Source organism: Stenella coeruleoalba (assembly GCF_951394435.1).
Source record: "Stenella coeruleoalba genome assembly, chromosome: X".
NCBI classification, from domain to species: Eukaryota; Metazoa; Chordata; class Mammalia; order Artiodactyla; family Delphinidae; genus Stenella; species Stenella coeruleoalba.
Window position 1 is genome coordinate 74,384,423 of NC_137152.1, and position 16,525 is coordinate 74,400,947.

The window sequence follows — 16,525 nt, forward strand, 5'->3', positions numbered from 1 at the left end:
AACTTATATCTGTATATGCATACATTAAAAAAGAAGAAAATCAGAACTTAATAACTCAACATTATACTTTAAGAAACTTGAAATAGTAGGGCAAACTATACCCAGAGCAAACAGAAGAAAGAAAATAATAAAGATTACAGTGGCAACAAATGAAATAAGAATAGATAAAAACAAAATTAACTGTTGTTTCTTTGAAAATTTCAACCATTTTGAAATTTTTATCTGGGCTCAATAAAAAAAAATGTTAGAAGACTCAAATTACTGAAATCAGGAAGGGAAGAGGAGACATTACTGCTGACATTATGGTAGTAAAAAAAAGACTATAAGGGACTATTATAAAAATATATGCTAACAAATTAGACAATAGATAAACAAATACCTATAAGGAGATAAACTATCAAAATTGACTCAGAAGAAACTGAAAATATGAATAGATTTTTAGCAAGTAAAGTGATTTAATAAGTAATTTAAAATCTACTCACAAAGAAAATCCCAGGATCAAATGGCCTCCCTGGTGAATTCTACAAAACATGTAAGGAAGAATTCATATCAATTATTCACAAACACTTCCAAAATTTAGAAGAGGATGGAACATTTCCCAACTCATTTTCTGAGGCCAGTATTACCCTGATACTACAACCACACAAAGACATCCTATACTCACACACATACAAAAAAGCTGCAATATCTCATGAATATAGATGAAAAAATCCTCAACGAAATGCCAACAAACTAAATTCAGCAGTACATAACAAGAATTATACACCACTACCAATTGTAATTTATCCCAGAAATGCAAGTTTCAGCAAACACATGAAAAATCAGTTAATTGTAGCAAATCATATCAATAGAATATAAGACAAAACTCACATGATCATCTCAAAAGGTGAAGAAATAGAATTTGACAAAATTCAATGCCCCTTCATGATAAAAAACACTCAACAAACTAGTCAAAGAAGGAAATGCCCTCAGTCTGATAATAAGTATCAACAAAAATCCCACAGCTAACATTATATTTAATGGTGAATGAATGTTCTTGCCCTAAGATCAAGAGCAAGACAAAGATGCCCATTACTGCCACTTCCATTCAAGATTGCACTGGAGGTGTTAGTCTGGGCAGTTATGCAAGAAAATGGGTGGGGAGGGATCATTTAGATCATTTAGAAAGAAAGAACTAAAATTATCTCAATTTGCATATGGTCTGATCTTTTATATAAGAAATCCTAAGGAGTCCACCACAAAACTATTAGAACAATTAATGTGTTCAGGAAACTTTCAAGATACAAGATTAATATGCAAAAATCAGTTGTATTTCTATACAGTAGCAATGAGCAAACTGACAAAGAAATTGAGAAGACAACTTAATTTCAAATAGTATCTAAATGAATAAAATACTCAGCGATAAATTTAACAGAATACTTGCAAAACTTATACTCTGAAAACTACAAAATATTGTTGAATGAAATTTAAGAAGACTTAAGTAAATGGCAAGATATCCCACATTCATGGTTTGCAAGACTTGATATAGTTAAAATGAAAATCTTCTACAAATTGATCTACAAACTTAATGTAATCCATACCTATATCTCAGCTGACTTCTTTGCAGAAATTGACAAGCTGATCTTAAAATTCAAGTGGAAATTCAATGGCCCCAGAATAGTCAAACCAATCTTGATAAAGCATAACAATGTTGGAAGACTCACACTTCCCAATTTTAAAACTTACTACAATGTTACAGTAATCAATACAGTGTGACACTAGCATAACAGTAGACATAGAGATCAAGGAAATGGAATTGAGAGTTCAGAAATAAATCCATATGTCAATGGTCAATTGATATTTTACTGTGGTAAAAATATATACAACATAATATTTACAATTTTAACCATTTATGTGTATAAGTCAGAGGCATTAAATATACCACAATGCTATGTAACTATCATTTCTCCTCCCTCAGTCCTTGATATCCTCTATTCTACTTTCTGTCTCTATAAATTTGACTCTTCTAGGTACATCATACAAGAACCATACCATATTTGTCCTTCTGTGTCTGCCTTATTTCACTTAGCATAATGTTAAGGTCCATCCATGTTGTAGTATATATTAAAATTTCATTCTCTTTTATGACTTAACATTCCATTGTATTTATATACCACATTTTTTTTATCCATTCATCTTTTGAAGGACACTTAGGTTGTTTATACTTTTGGCTATTGTGAATAATGATACTATAAACATTGGTGCACTAATATCTATTCTAGTCCCTGCTCTCAATTATTTTGGATATATACTTGGGGGTGGCATTGCTGGTCCTATTGTAGTTCAATGTGTAACTTTTGGGGAGCCACCAAACTGTACAGTGGTACACTGTACCAAATGGTACTGTGGCTGTAACATTCTACATTCCTACCAGCAATGCGTGGGAGTTTCAGTTTCTTCACATTTTCACCTATACTTTTTCTTTTTCACAATAGCCATCGTAGTAGGGGTGAGTGTTATTTCACTGTGATTTTGACTTGCATTTCCCTAATGACTAACGGTGTTAAACATCATTTTATGTGTTTATTGGTCATTTACAAGTCTTCTTTAGAGAAATGTCTATTCAAATCCTTTCCTCATTTCTATATTGGGATGTAATTTTATATTTGGGTTATAGGAGTTAATTATATATTCTGGATATAAGTCGCTTATCAGATACATAATATGTAAATATTTTCCCATTCAGTGGGTTGTCTTTTTTTTAATATAAATTTATTTATTTATTTATTTATTTTTATTATTTTTGGCTGTGTTGGATCTTTGTTGCTCCTCGTGGGCTTTCTCTAGCTGAGGTGAGCAAGGGTTACCCTTTGTTGCAGTGTGCGGGCTTCTTATTGCAGTGGCTTCTCTTGTTGTGGAGCATGGGCTCTAGGCATGCAGGCTTCAGCAGTTGGGGCACATGGGCTCAGTAATTGTGGCTCTTGGGTCTAGAGTTCAGGTTCAGTAGTTGTGGCACACAGGCTTAGTTGCTCCACGGCATGTGGGATCTTCATGGACTAGGGCTTGAACTCGTGTCCCCTGCATTGGCAGGCAGATTCTTAACCACTGCGCCACCAGGGAAGCCGCTGTGGGTTGTCTTTTCACTTTCTTGATTGTGTCCTTTGAAGCACAAAGTCTTCTGTTTTTGATGAAGTCCAATTTATCCTTTTTATATTTTTTATTTTGTTGACTGTGCTTTTTTCCCCAGATGACCAAACATTTTATTGAAATCAGCAAATAAAATTCAATTGTGCTTTTGGTATTATACCTAAAAAGATTTTGTTTAACCCAAGGTCACAAAGATTTACACTTATATTTTCTTCTAAGTTTTTCTTTTAAATAACTTAAGATGTTATATTTAGGTCTGTAATCCATTTTAAGCTAATTTTTGAATATGGCATAAGTTAGGGGTCCAACTTATTTCTTACATATATGGATATCCAGTTGTACTTGTATGCTCACATTTGAGCTTAATTTTTAAGTGTTCCTGTTATATCTATGATATTCTTATTATCCACACTGGCTCAAGTAAGCCATACCAAAATATGGGCATGGTTGCCTGCCATGTGGCTAGAAGGATGAGAGATGGGTAGTTTTCTAGAGTACTAAAGGCTGAAGTTGATCAAAATGAACTGTTATTTGCAAGCTAAGCTTCCCCCCAAAGCTGGAAGGGTTCAGATAGACTCCAGAGTTCCATAATAGTTACTTCAGACAGTTTCTGTCAGTACAATTGTTGTCTAGGTGAAGTGACAAATTCCGGAGCTTCCTATTTTGTCATCTTCTCTGAAATCCTGATCAATTGATTTTTTTTGTGTGTGTGTGGTATGTGGGCCTCTCACTGTTGTGGCCTCTCCTGTTGTGGAGCACAGGCTCCAGATGCGCAGGCTCAGCAGCCATGGCTCATGGGCCCAGCCGCTCCACGGCATGTGGGATTTTCCCAGACAGGGGCACGAACCCGCGTCCCCTGCATCGGTAGGTGGACTCTCAACAACTGTGCCACCAGGGAAGCCCAGTCAATTGATTTTTGACAAAGGTACAAGGCTATTCAATAAGGGAAAGAATAGTCTGTTCAAGAAATGTTGCCAGCAAAGCTGGATATTCATATTCCAAATAGAAGTAGTGTTGCTATATTAACAGCATACAAAATTGTCTTCAGGGCATAGAATATCACCAGGAATAAAGAGGGACATTTAATAATGATAAAGGGGTCAATGAATCAATTCATCAAGAGGACCAAACAATCCCAAATGTATATATATCTGACAACACAAATTAAAATTTCATGAAAAATTAATGGGAGAAATAAACAAGTTCACAATTATGGATGGAAATGTAAAAACCCACCTCTCAATAACTGATAGAATAAGTAGATAGAAAATCAGTAAGGATATACAACACATGATTGAGAACTGTAAAGAACTCTGGCACAAAAAGACTCCATCCAAACTCCTTCACTAAGCTTCTTGACCAACTCTAGCATTGCTTCTAGCAGCCTAAGACTGGGTTCTTGGGATGATCCAGAACCCTTTTGAATACGTATCTGCAAACACTTAAGGATGTCAAAAAATTTACTGTTTGTTCTAGAGAATACCTGACATAGGTCCATGACTTCCCTTTGTTAGAGCATTTACTAAAAAGGATTTACAATTATAAATCCTTCATCTGTCTCTTTGAGATGTATATATATTTCCTACAACTCAGGAATATCTTTCTCATTCCTTTGAAATGTAATCTTAGGAAAAAAAACGGTCTCTGTGGGAGGATAGAATCCTAACTTCCATAACTGCTAGCTAAGCAATCACAGATGGCCTAAATCATTTGTAATATTTTACTTCCCTGATTCCACTTGAACCCCTGCTCATTCCATCTCCCTACTCATTCATTCTCCCTTTAAAGCACTCAGTCACCTCTGAACAAATTGGAAAGGAGCTCAGCTCTTTCCAAATTCACATGATGCATTCACCAAGATATATCATAAGCTAGGCAATAAAACAAGTCTCAGTAAGTCTAAATAAATTTAAATCATCAAAATTACATTCTCTAATCAAAAAGAAAGGCAATTAATAATCATTCCAAAAAAAATCTGAAAAATCCCCCCATAATGGGAAATTTATAAAAGACATTTCTAAGTAACCCATGGATCAAAGAACTTCCAAGAGAAGCAAGAAATTCTTTTGAACTAGATTAAAATCAAAATACATATCAGGGGCTTCCCTGGTGGTGCAGTGGTTGAGAGTCCACCTGTCGATGCAGGAGACACGGGCTTGCGCCCCAGTCTGGGAGGATCCCACATGCCATGGAACGGCAGAACCCGTGAGCCATGGCCACTGAGCCCGCATGTCCAGAGCTTGTGCTCTGCAACGGGAGAGGACACAACAGTGAGAGGCCCGCGTACCACCAAAAAAAAAAAAAAAAAAAAAACAGATTGTGGGATACAGCTAAAGAAATGCTTAGATACTTATGTTAGAATATAAAATGCTTATGAAGAAAGTTCCCAAATGAGTGACCTAAGTTTCCATTTTAGGAAATAGAAAAGAAAGATCAAATTAAACCAAAAGCAAGAAAGAAGAAAATAATAGGTAGCAGAAATCATTAAAATTAAGACAAAAAAAAATAGAGAGAAACTCAAGGACACGTAAAAGTGGTTCTTGGAAAAAGGTAAATAAACTAGACTAATCAAGAAAAAAAGACGCAAGAAAGAGTAGTTCCCACTTGCCGCAACTAGAGAAAGCCTGCGTGCAGCAATGAAGACCCAATGCAGCCAAAAAATAAATTAAAAAATGTTTAAAAATCATTAAAAAAAGAGGACTTCCCTGGTGGTGCAGTGGTTAAGAATCTGCCTGCCAATGCAGGGGACACGGGTTTGATCCCTGGTGCGGGAAGATCCCACATGCCGCAGAGCAACTAAGCCTATGCACCACAACTACTGAGCCTGCGCTCTACAGCCTGTGAGCCACAACTACTGAGCCCACGTGCTGCAACTACTGAAGCCCATGCTCCTAGAGCCCATGGTCCATGACAAGAGAAGCCACCACAATGAGAAGCCCACACACCGCAACAAAGAGTAGCCTCAGCTCTCCACAACTAGAGAAAGCCCGCGGGCAGCAACGAAGACCTAATGCAGCCAAAAATAAATAAAATAAAATAAATAAATTTGAAAAAAAGAGAGGGAAGGCACAAGTTTTCAATATCAGTATGAAACAGGGACATCACTACATATCTTACGGCTAATAGAAGGATAATAAGGGAATATTCAGGACAGCTTTTCTCCAATAACCTCTACAAATTCCGTAAAGAAGACAAATTCTCAGAATGGAGACAGAATAAATAGATAATATGAGTAGCATTATATTTATTAAATAAATTGAATTTGTGATTAAAAACCTTCTCATAATGCAAATTCCAGGCCCAGATAAGTTCACTGGTAAGTTCTGTCAAGTATTTAAGGAGAAGATAAATCCAATCTTACACAAATTCTTTTAGAAAATAAAGAAGGGGAGGTCACTTCCCAAATTATTTTTTTGATTTCAGAATTACCCAGAGACCAAAACCAGATGAAGTTATTACAAGAAAAACACAATTACAGACCAACGACTTTCATGAAGATAGACACAAAAAATCATAACAAGATATGAATATCCAAAAATATATAAAGTAATACAACATGAATAAGTGAATTTTATTTTATCAGGAATACAAGCGTGATTTAGTATTTTTTTAAAGTTGCAGCACATATATACAATGGAATATTACTCAGCCATAAAAAGAAACGAAATTGAGCTATTTGTAATGAGGTGGATAGACCTAGAGTCTGTCATACAGAGTGAAGTAAGTCAGAAAGAAAAAGACAAATACCGTATGCTAACACATATATATGGAATTTAAGAAAAAAATGTCATGAAGAACCTAGGGGTAAAGCAGGAATAAAGACGCAGACCTCTTAGAGAACGGACTTGAGGTTATGGGGAGGGGGAAGGGTGAGCTGTGACAGGGCGAGAGAGAGTCATGGGCATATACACAGTAACAAACACAGTAAGGTAGATAGCTAGTGGGAAGCAGCCGCATGGCACAGGGATATTGGCTCGGTGCTTTGTGACAGCCTGGAGGGGTGGGATGGGGAGGGTGGGAGGGAGGGAGACGCAACAGGGAAGACATATGGGAACATATGTTTATGTATGACTGATTCACTTTGTTATAAAGCAGAAACTAACACACCATTGTAAAGCAATTATACCCCAATAAAGATGTTAAAAAATAAATAAATAAATAAAGTTGCTATAATTCATCTTATTAACAAAATAACCAGGAAATACCATTATATCAACTCACTAAATGCCAAGAAACATTTGAAAAAATTCAACAAGACTGCTCAATGAAAGGAAAGTTCCTCAACCTGATAAAGTATGTCTATGAAAAACCTAAAGCTAACATCACACTTAAGGGTGAAACAACACATCTTTTCCCCCTAAGGTCAGGAAAAAGATGACAATGTTCGTTCTCACCATTTATATTCGATATTCTACTGGAGATGTCAACCAGTGCAATAAAGAAATAAAAAAGAAACAAAGTATAGCAAATGAAAATGAAGAAGTATTCACAGATGACATGATTACATTGTTAAAAAATAATAAATCTACAAAAAAGTGAACTTAGCAATGTTGCACTATATACAGTATACAAGAAATTGATTGTATTTCTGTACAATTTCAATGAACAATTGGAAATTAAAACAAAATTGTTACAATAGCATCAAATACATTAAAAGCATATATATAAATGTATCAAAATATGTTTGATGTTTACATACTGAAATTATATAGCATTGCTGAAACAAATTTTTTTAAAAATTAATGGAAAGATACATTATGTCCATGGATCACAAGATTCAATATAGTTAATATAATCAATTCTCCCCATATTGATCTACAGATTTATTGCAATATCAAACGTGGTCCCAGCAGTTGATTTGTAGAAATTGATGACTTCATTCAAATTATATGTAAAAATGCAAAGGAGCTAGAATAGCTAAAACAATTATGAAAAACAAAAACAATGTTGGAAAACTTGATTACATGATTTCAAGAACTGCTATGAAGCTACAGTAATCTTAATGTGTCATGGGATAAGATTAAGACTATAGATCAATGAAACAGGATAGAATTCAAAAATAAACCCACATTGATGTTTTGCAATAATGACAAGATAATTCAGTAATTTGTTCAACAAATGGTGCTGGAATAACTGGATACACATATAGAAAAACCTGAATATCAATCCATACCTGATACCATACACAAAAATTAACTTCAAATAGATTAGAGAACTAAATGTGAACACTAAACTATAAAGCTTCTAGGAGAAAAGCGAGAAAAAAATCTCTGTGACCATGGTTTAGGCACTTAGATACAACGCAGAAAACATGAACCAAAAGAAAAAAATAATAAAATCAATTTCTTCAAAATTGAAAGAAAAGTAGTATTTGAATGACACTGTCAAAGAAATGAAAATGCAAGCCACTGAATTGGAGCAAATATTTGCAATGCATAGATCTGACAAGGGACTTATGTTCAGATTATACAAAGAATGCTTGGAAATTAATAATGAGATAATTCAATTTAAAAAATAGGCAAAATACTTAAATAGACATTTCATAAAAGAAGATTTATAAATGGTCAAAAGCACATAAATATTTGATCAATATGAAGGTAATGCAAATTCAAACAATAAAAAATATCAGAATGGCTAAAGTCACAAATAATGATAATTCCAGTTGTTGTTGAGTATGTCAAACAATTCATACATTGCTGGTGGGAATGCAAAATGAAAAACAGTTTGGCAGTTTCTTATAAAGTTCAACACATATTACACATGACCCAGAAATTACACTCCTAGCTATTTTCCTAAGAGAAATTAGAACATATGTTCACACAAAGACTTACCCACAAATGTTCATACAAAATCTATATAATAGCCAAAAAACTGGGGAAAAAAGATTCCAGATGTCCATCAGCAGATGATTGGATAAACAAATTGTTATATATCCATAGTATGGCTCATTTGTTGTTGTTCTTTTTTCTCTCTCTCATTTCTTTCCTTATTATCCTGCAGTATATATCCTTCTGCAGCTGTTTTAAAGTCATTGCTGATTCCATCGTCTTTGTTAATTCTGTGCTGTTTCTATTAAGTGATTTTTTTTTCTGTTTGTTGGTGAAAAGGTTTTGCTTCTACACATGTGTAGTAAATTTTTATTAGATGCTGAACTCTGGGAGTTTTACATTGTGGACTACTGGATTTTCCTTAATTTTTCAGAGTGGAGAGCTTTGTTTTGACAGGCAGTTAATTTACTTTTGGAACAGTTTGATTCCTTGGAGGTCTGATTTTAAGCTTTGCTATGATAATTCTACATCTGAGATAGCCCTACTACTAAGACATGACCCTTCTGGGATCTTTACTGATTGTCCTGGCTTTCCTACATGGACTCTGCACCCTGAACTCAAATATCTCCCATCACTGTAAAATTCTAGAACTTGTTCATGTTCAGCTCCACAGATGTTCTGTGCTCAACCTCCTGGAATTACATCCTATGCATGTTCAACTAAATATTTAGCAAATCTCATGAAAATCCTTATGCATTTATCTGGAGCTTTTGCTCTGCATATCTCCCTCCTGCATTCAAAAATTCCAACCACTGCAACCTCCTCAATTCTGATCTCTATCTCCTCAACTCAGCACTGCCACAAGGATCTGCTCGAGTTCTTCCTTCTTGAGCAGTGTTCTTGAATGTACATCCAAGTAGAAAGCTGGGCAGTGATAATGCTGTCCTCATTAGTTTCCCTTTTCTCAGGAATGACAGTCCTGTGCTGCTTCTTGTCCAAACTGAAAATAATTGTTTCACATATTTAGCCCAGTTTTCTAGTTGTTTATCGTGAGCTGGCAAGTTTGGTCCTCATTAATCCATCATGGCTAGAACTAGAAAATTTTCAGGCCATATTTTTGTTATATTTTTGCTTTCCTAATGTTTTGAATTTTTATGTAGTTAGATTTAACTATTCTCCTATACAATTTGTGCCTTTTAAATCTGTTTTAAAAAAACTTTCCCTTACCCAGACCATACTTCTAAACTATTTAGACCATACTTCTACACTATTGTTTTCAAACAGCTTGAGAATTTTGTTTTACATGCTCAGGTCTTTAATTTATATAGAATTTTATTTTCTCTGTTTGGTACAATATAGAGATCTAAAGTTATTTTTTTCCAATAGAGAGTCGATTATCCCCAAATTAGGCCTTGAATCATCCTTCTTTTTCCATTGATTCTACATGCCACTTCTATTAACTACTTTTTAAATAATGAGAGTAATATAAGCTCATAGGGAAAAAAAGAATGAAAGAAAGGAAGAAGGAAAGGAAAAAGAATAAAAAGAAAGAAAATACTAAAGTAAAATTTCCTTTCACATTCTCCCTGAACTCCTAATAATATAGCACAGAGATTATCACTCATATGATTGTTTCTATATTGTTTCTAGAAATTTTCTATACATAAACATGTATAGATTTGGGTTACTTTAGGAACAAATTATGTAATTCTTTGTTAGAGCTGATAGTTGTGTCTTGTTTCTAGGACCTAAATTAATTTATTTGATCTGATCTAAGATAATAATAAATTTTTAAAGTATTTTTTAATTATAGGACCTTTACACACTTCCTTTATTTAATCACTTCTACCATATTACACAAATTGGCCTTGTCTTTGATAGAACATGACCTTTTTATTTGAGGATTCATGTTTCTGCAGATGCAGAAAAACCTGTATTAGAAAAAGGATTAATTAACAATTAATTCTGGCTATTTGAGGGAGGGTGTCGTGGGTTAGAATGGGGAATTATGAAATTTTCCTTGTTCATGACACCCCATTCCATAGCGCAACATATCATAGAACAATTCATCTGGTTACCTCAGGCCCCTTAGGAACATCTGACCTTCCTAACCAGCAGGAAGCAGTTGCAAAACTTTGGTCTACCTTTTGCCAGCTTTCTTTGAAAATGCCTAGACTTAACTGCATAAGTATCTACTCCACATTTGCCATTCATTATGTCACTTTCGAAGATCAAATTCTCTTTTACTAGTCTTTATTAATAATGAATATTATTACAGAGAAATTGAGAGGTTAATTAACGTGCTGAAAGTTGCACAGCATTGTTAATGGCAAGAGTCAGGATTTGACCTAGTGTCGGACTTCAAAGGCAATTCTTTTCTACTATACCACACTACCTTATTCTTTCTTACTCCCATATAACATTTAGCATATTGTTTTCTACATATTGTATTCTCAAAAGGATTTGACTTAAGAAAAACATTTTTAAATTAAACATAGAGAAGTGTCCAGATAGTATTCCCTCTGGGTGGGGGGTTCTGAATGAGGATGTGTATTAATTTAACCACACAAATCAAATAATGATTTATATATAGATAAGAAAGGTGAATTTAATATGAGCAGGATTTTTACTAGGCAAAATGTGGACAAAACTATTTAACTCTGTATATATAGCTGCCAAAGGCAGATCAAGAGTATTCAAGTTATACACTATGTTGAAAATATTTTGTAGCTAAAAAAATATCTATCAAATTGATATTCTGATTATTTCTAAAATTTTCTCTAAGCTATTCTAACTACTTTATAATGTGTTCTACCTCAAGTCGTTAATATTCCTTGGAATTTCAATGTAGTAAAATATATTCTTTTGTCTAAAACAAAGTGAGCAAATTCATTCCAAAGAAATAAAAATGGAATGTTCCATTTGAAAAAGAAAACAATGAGCTGCATTTGATGTGGAAGCTTTTAAAAAGAGAAGTCAGTGCTTCAGATGATTTATTTTATTTCTAACTATAACAGAAATGACTTAATTTTAATCATTTCAAACTTTTGATTCAAATGAGATTCAACCTTGGGGCAATAATTTCTGAATCCATTGTTAACTATTCTGGAAAAGATATTAAGATTTTCGGCTGTCTTTAGAATTTCTAAAAAGTTGGTGTTGCATTAAAAAAATTAAAGTCACAAACATATTTACCAATCATCTTAATCATAAAATGTCATTTATTTCTCACTTATATACATAGTGAAAAACCACTACTTATTGAGCATTTACTATGTGCCAGGTATTGTGCAAATTGTTTTACAGGTATTATCTCCTTTGTTTATGTAACTTACCCAGAGTCACACACTTAGCAGATGACAGACACAGGCTTTGAACTGCAGTTTGTGTGACTCCAAAGTAAATGTTCTGCTATGTAAACAAATACTGTATATGTCAGTTGATGGTCAATATTATCTTTCTATTTCAGAAATGTCAAGTTTAGTACAGATTTATCACTAACTGGGAAATTTAAAACTGACAATGTTTCATGATGTAATTTTAAAGAAAAATGCAAGGATATACGGAGAAAGTACTTTATCAAAAGGATGAAGTATCGGGCTTCCCTGGTGGCACAGTGGTTGAGAGACTGCCTGCCGATGCAGGGGACACGGGTTTGTGCCCTGGTCCGGGAAGAACCCACATGCTGCGGAGCGGCTAGGCCTGTGAGCTATGGCTGCTGAGCCTGCGCGTCTGGAGCCTGTGCTCCGCAACGGGAGAGGCCACAACAGCGAGAGGCCCGCGTACCGCAAAAAAAAAAAAAAAAAAAAAAAAAAAAAAAAAAAAAAAGGATGAAGTATCAATACATTAGAAAGAAAGAGAATAACATTTGAAAGGTGCTGTGTGAATCTTATATCAATGAAGACTAAGGACATTTGACAATTTCTGCAACACTTTACAGCTTTGCCCCTAGCTACTGTCAAGCGAGCTCTTAATACAGTCAGATGAAATTAAGCTATTTATCTTACGCAGCCCCTTTACTGAGTGACTAGAAATATTAATAAGGATGAATTGTACATTCATATAGCAAAAATAATATATTAAAATGTTACCATTTGGACTAGAAAGCATCAAAAGCTGGAAAAAAGACATTAGAGTTGATGTCCACTGCACAAATTCAGAAGCACAAGGGAGATAATTTAATGATAATATAGGAGAAGATGAGTAGAGCATAGTCTCTGGAGTATTTAACCTTCCCCCCTTTAATTTGCTGGAGCATGTATGTCTCTTGGTATCAAATCAGTGGAAAGCTAAATTTAGTGTCAAATTTGTAATATCATCCCTAACCCATGAAAAAATTAAATCAATATATAAGTACATAAAGGAGTAGAAAACAGCAACTTGCTGGGTTTTATTTTAAATTAACTTCCCTATATATGTGTTAGCATATGGTATTTGTTTTTCTCTTTCTGACTTACTTCACTCTGTATGACAGACTCTAGGTCCATCTACCTCACTACAAATAACTCAATTACGTTTTTTTATGGCTGAGTAATATTCCATCGTATATATGTGCCACATCTTCTTTATCCATTCATCTGTCGATGGACACTTAGGTTGCTTTCATGTCCTGGTTATTGTAAATAGTGCTGCAATGAACATTGTGGTACATGACTCTTTTTTGAATTATGGTTTTCTCAGGGCATATGCCCAGTAGTGGGATTGCTGGGTCGTATGGTAGTTCTATATATATATATATGGAATTAAAAAAAAAGGTTCTGAAGAACCTAGGGGCAGGACAGGAATAAAGATGCAGACATAGAGAATGGACTTGAGGACGTGGGTGGGGGAAGGGTAAGCTGGGATGAAGTGAGGGAGTAGCATGGACATATACACACTACCAAATGTAAAATAGCTAGTGGGAAGCAGCCACATAGCACAGAGAGATCAGCTCGGTGCTTTGTGACCACCTAGAGGGGTGGGATAGGGAAGGTGGGAGGGAGAAGCAAGAGGGAGGAGATATGGGTATATGTTTATATGTATAGCTGATTCACTTTGTTATAAAGCAGAAACTAACACACCATTGTAAAGCAATTATACTCCAGTGAAGATGTTTAAAAAACTAAATAAATAAAGTTAACTTCCCTATCTTGTCTCACCAATACTTTTTGTTGGGGTTATTCTAAATATCCTTGAATTGAATTAGAGGTTCATTGAGAATGCTTTTTTTTTTTTTTTTGCTTGCTCTGCTCCTGTTGTCATGTTGTTTCCTTGAACTGGAACTGGAACACTCTCCTCTTCAACTAAACTTGTCAAAATTCTACTGTTTCAAGATCTATCACAACTGTCTCTTCTCTCAGGAAGCTTCTTTTGAACTTTTCCAATTAAATATGATCTCTCTCTTCTTTGTATTTCTATAACTTTTAATCACTTTTCCAGTGACAAGAGCTTTGGGAATGAGACCACATGAGATATGAAGGTCCAGGGGGTGGGTTTTTGAACCTGTTATATCAACTAATGTATCCTTTGGTGTAGGGTCCCAGGGATGTCTTTTTTACTTAGACAATGATATTATTAGAACTAATCTAGATATACTGGAATTGAGATCAAGCTGATTCTATGTGTTTTCTCAGGGCCTCTGCTAACAACTAGCCCTCACATTGGTATCTGTTTTACAATTCTACCATGATTATCTTCATCTAAGGTATTCTATAGACAGTCTTTTTCAAAAATGGAGTCTGAATACTATGGCAGAGACTGCTAGCTCTCTCCTAACATCTATTCTCCCCTTCTTTATTTTAGTAATAGATAGCCCTTAAGTTTTAGCAGTTCACATACTGTTTATCTAGAGACTACATTCTAAGCTTCGTTTTCAGGTTATGTGACTACATTTTCATCGGGGTTATTGAGCCAAAATGATATGTTCAACTGTTATGTCACTTAATAAAAAGAAAATGTATACCCTTTTTTTTTTAACATCATTATTGGGGTATAATTGCTTTACAATGGTGTGTTAGTTTCTGCTTTATAACAAAGTGAATCAGTTATACATATACATATGTTCCCATATCTCTTCCCTTTTGCGTCTCCCTCCCTCCTACCCTCCCTATCCCACCCCTCCAGGTGGTCACAAAGCACCGAGCTGATATCCCTGTGCCACGCGGCTGCTTCCCACTAGCTATCTACCTTATGTTTGTTAGGGTGTATATGTCCATGACTCTCTCTCGCCCTGTCAGAGCTCACCCTTCCCCCTCCCCATATCCTCAAGTCCGTTCTCCAGTAGGTCTGTGTCTTTATTACTGTCTTACCCTAGGTTCTTCATGACATTTTTTTTTTCTTAAATTCGATATATATGTGTTAGCATACGGTATTTGTCTTTTTCTTTCTGACTTACTTCACTCTGTATGACAGACTCTAGGTCTATCCACCTCATTACAAATAGCTCAATTTCATTTCATTTTATGGCTGAGTAATATTCCATTGTATATATGTGCCACATCTTCTTTATCCATTCATCTGATGATGGGCACTTAGGATGTTTCCATCTACGGGCTATTGTAAATAGAGCTGCAATGAACATTTTGGTACATGACTATATTTGAATTTTGGTTTTCTCAGGGTATATGCCCAGTAGTGGGATTGCTGGGTCATAGGGTAGTTCTATTTGTAGTTTTTTAAGGAAACTCCATAGTACTCTCCATAGTGGCTGAACCAATTCACATTCCCACCAGCAGTGCAAGAGTGCTCCCTTTTCTCCACACCCTCTCTAGCATTTATTGTTTCTAGATTTTTTGATGATGGCCATTCTGAATGGTGTGAGATGATATCTCATTGTACTTTTGATTTCCATTTCTCTAATGATTAATGATGTTGAGCATTCTTTCATGTGTTTGTTGGCAGTCTGTATATCTTCTTTGGAGAAATGTCTATTTAGTCTTCTGCCCATTTTTGGATTGGGTTGTTTGCTTTTTTGTTATTGAGCTGCATGAGCTGCTTGTAAATTCTGGAGATTAATCTTTTGTCAGTTGCTTCATTTGCAAATATTTTCTCCCATTCTGAGGGTTGTCTTTTGGTCTTGTTTATGGTTTTCTTTGCTGTGCAAAAGCCTTGAAGTTTCATTAGGTCCCATTTGTTTATTTTTGTTTTTATTTCCATTTCTCTAGGAGTTGGGTCAGAGAGGATCTTGCTGTGATTTATTTCATAGAGTGTTGTGCCTATGTTTTCCTCTAAGAGTTTGATAGTTTCTGGCCTTACATTTAGGTCTTTAATCCATTTTGAGCTTATTTTTGTGTATGGTGTTAGGGAGTGATCTAATTTCATACTTTTACATGTACCTGTCCAGTTTTCTCAGCACCACTTATTGAAGAGGCTGTCCTTTCTCCACTGTACATTCCTGCCACCTTTATCAAACATAAGGTGTCCATATGTGCGTCGGTTTAGCTCTGGGCTTTCTATCCTGTTCCATTGATCTATCTTTCTGTTTCTGTGCCAGTACCATACTGTCTTGATTACTGTAGCTTTGTAGTGTAGTCTGAAGTCAGGGAGCCTGATTCCTCCAGTTCCGTTTTTCGTTCTCAAGATTGCTTTGGCTATTCGGGGTCTTTTGTGTTTCCATACAAATTGTGAAATTTGTTGTTCTAGTTCTGTGAAAA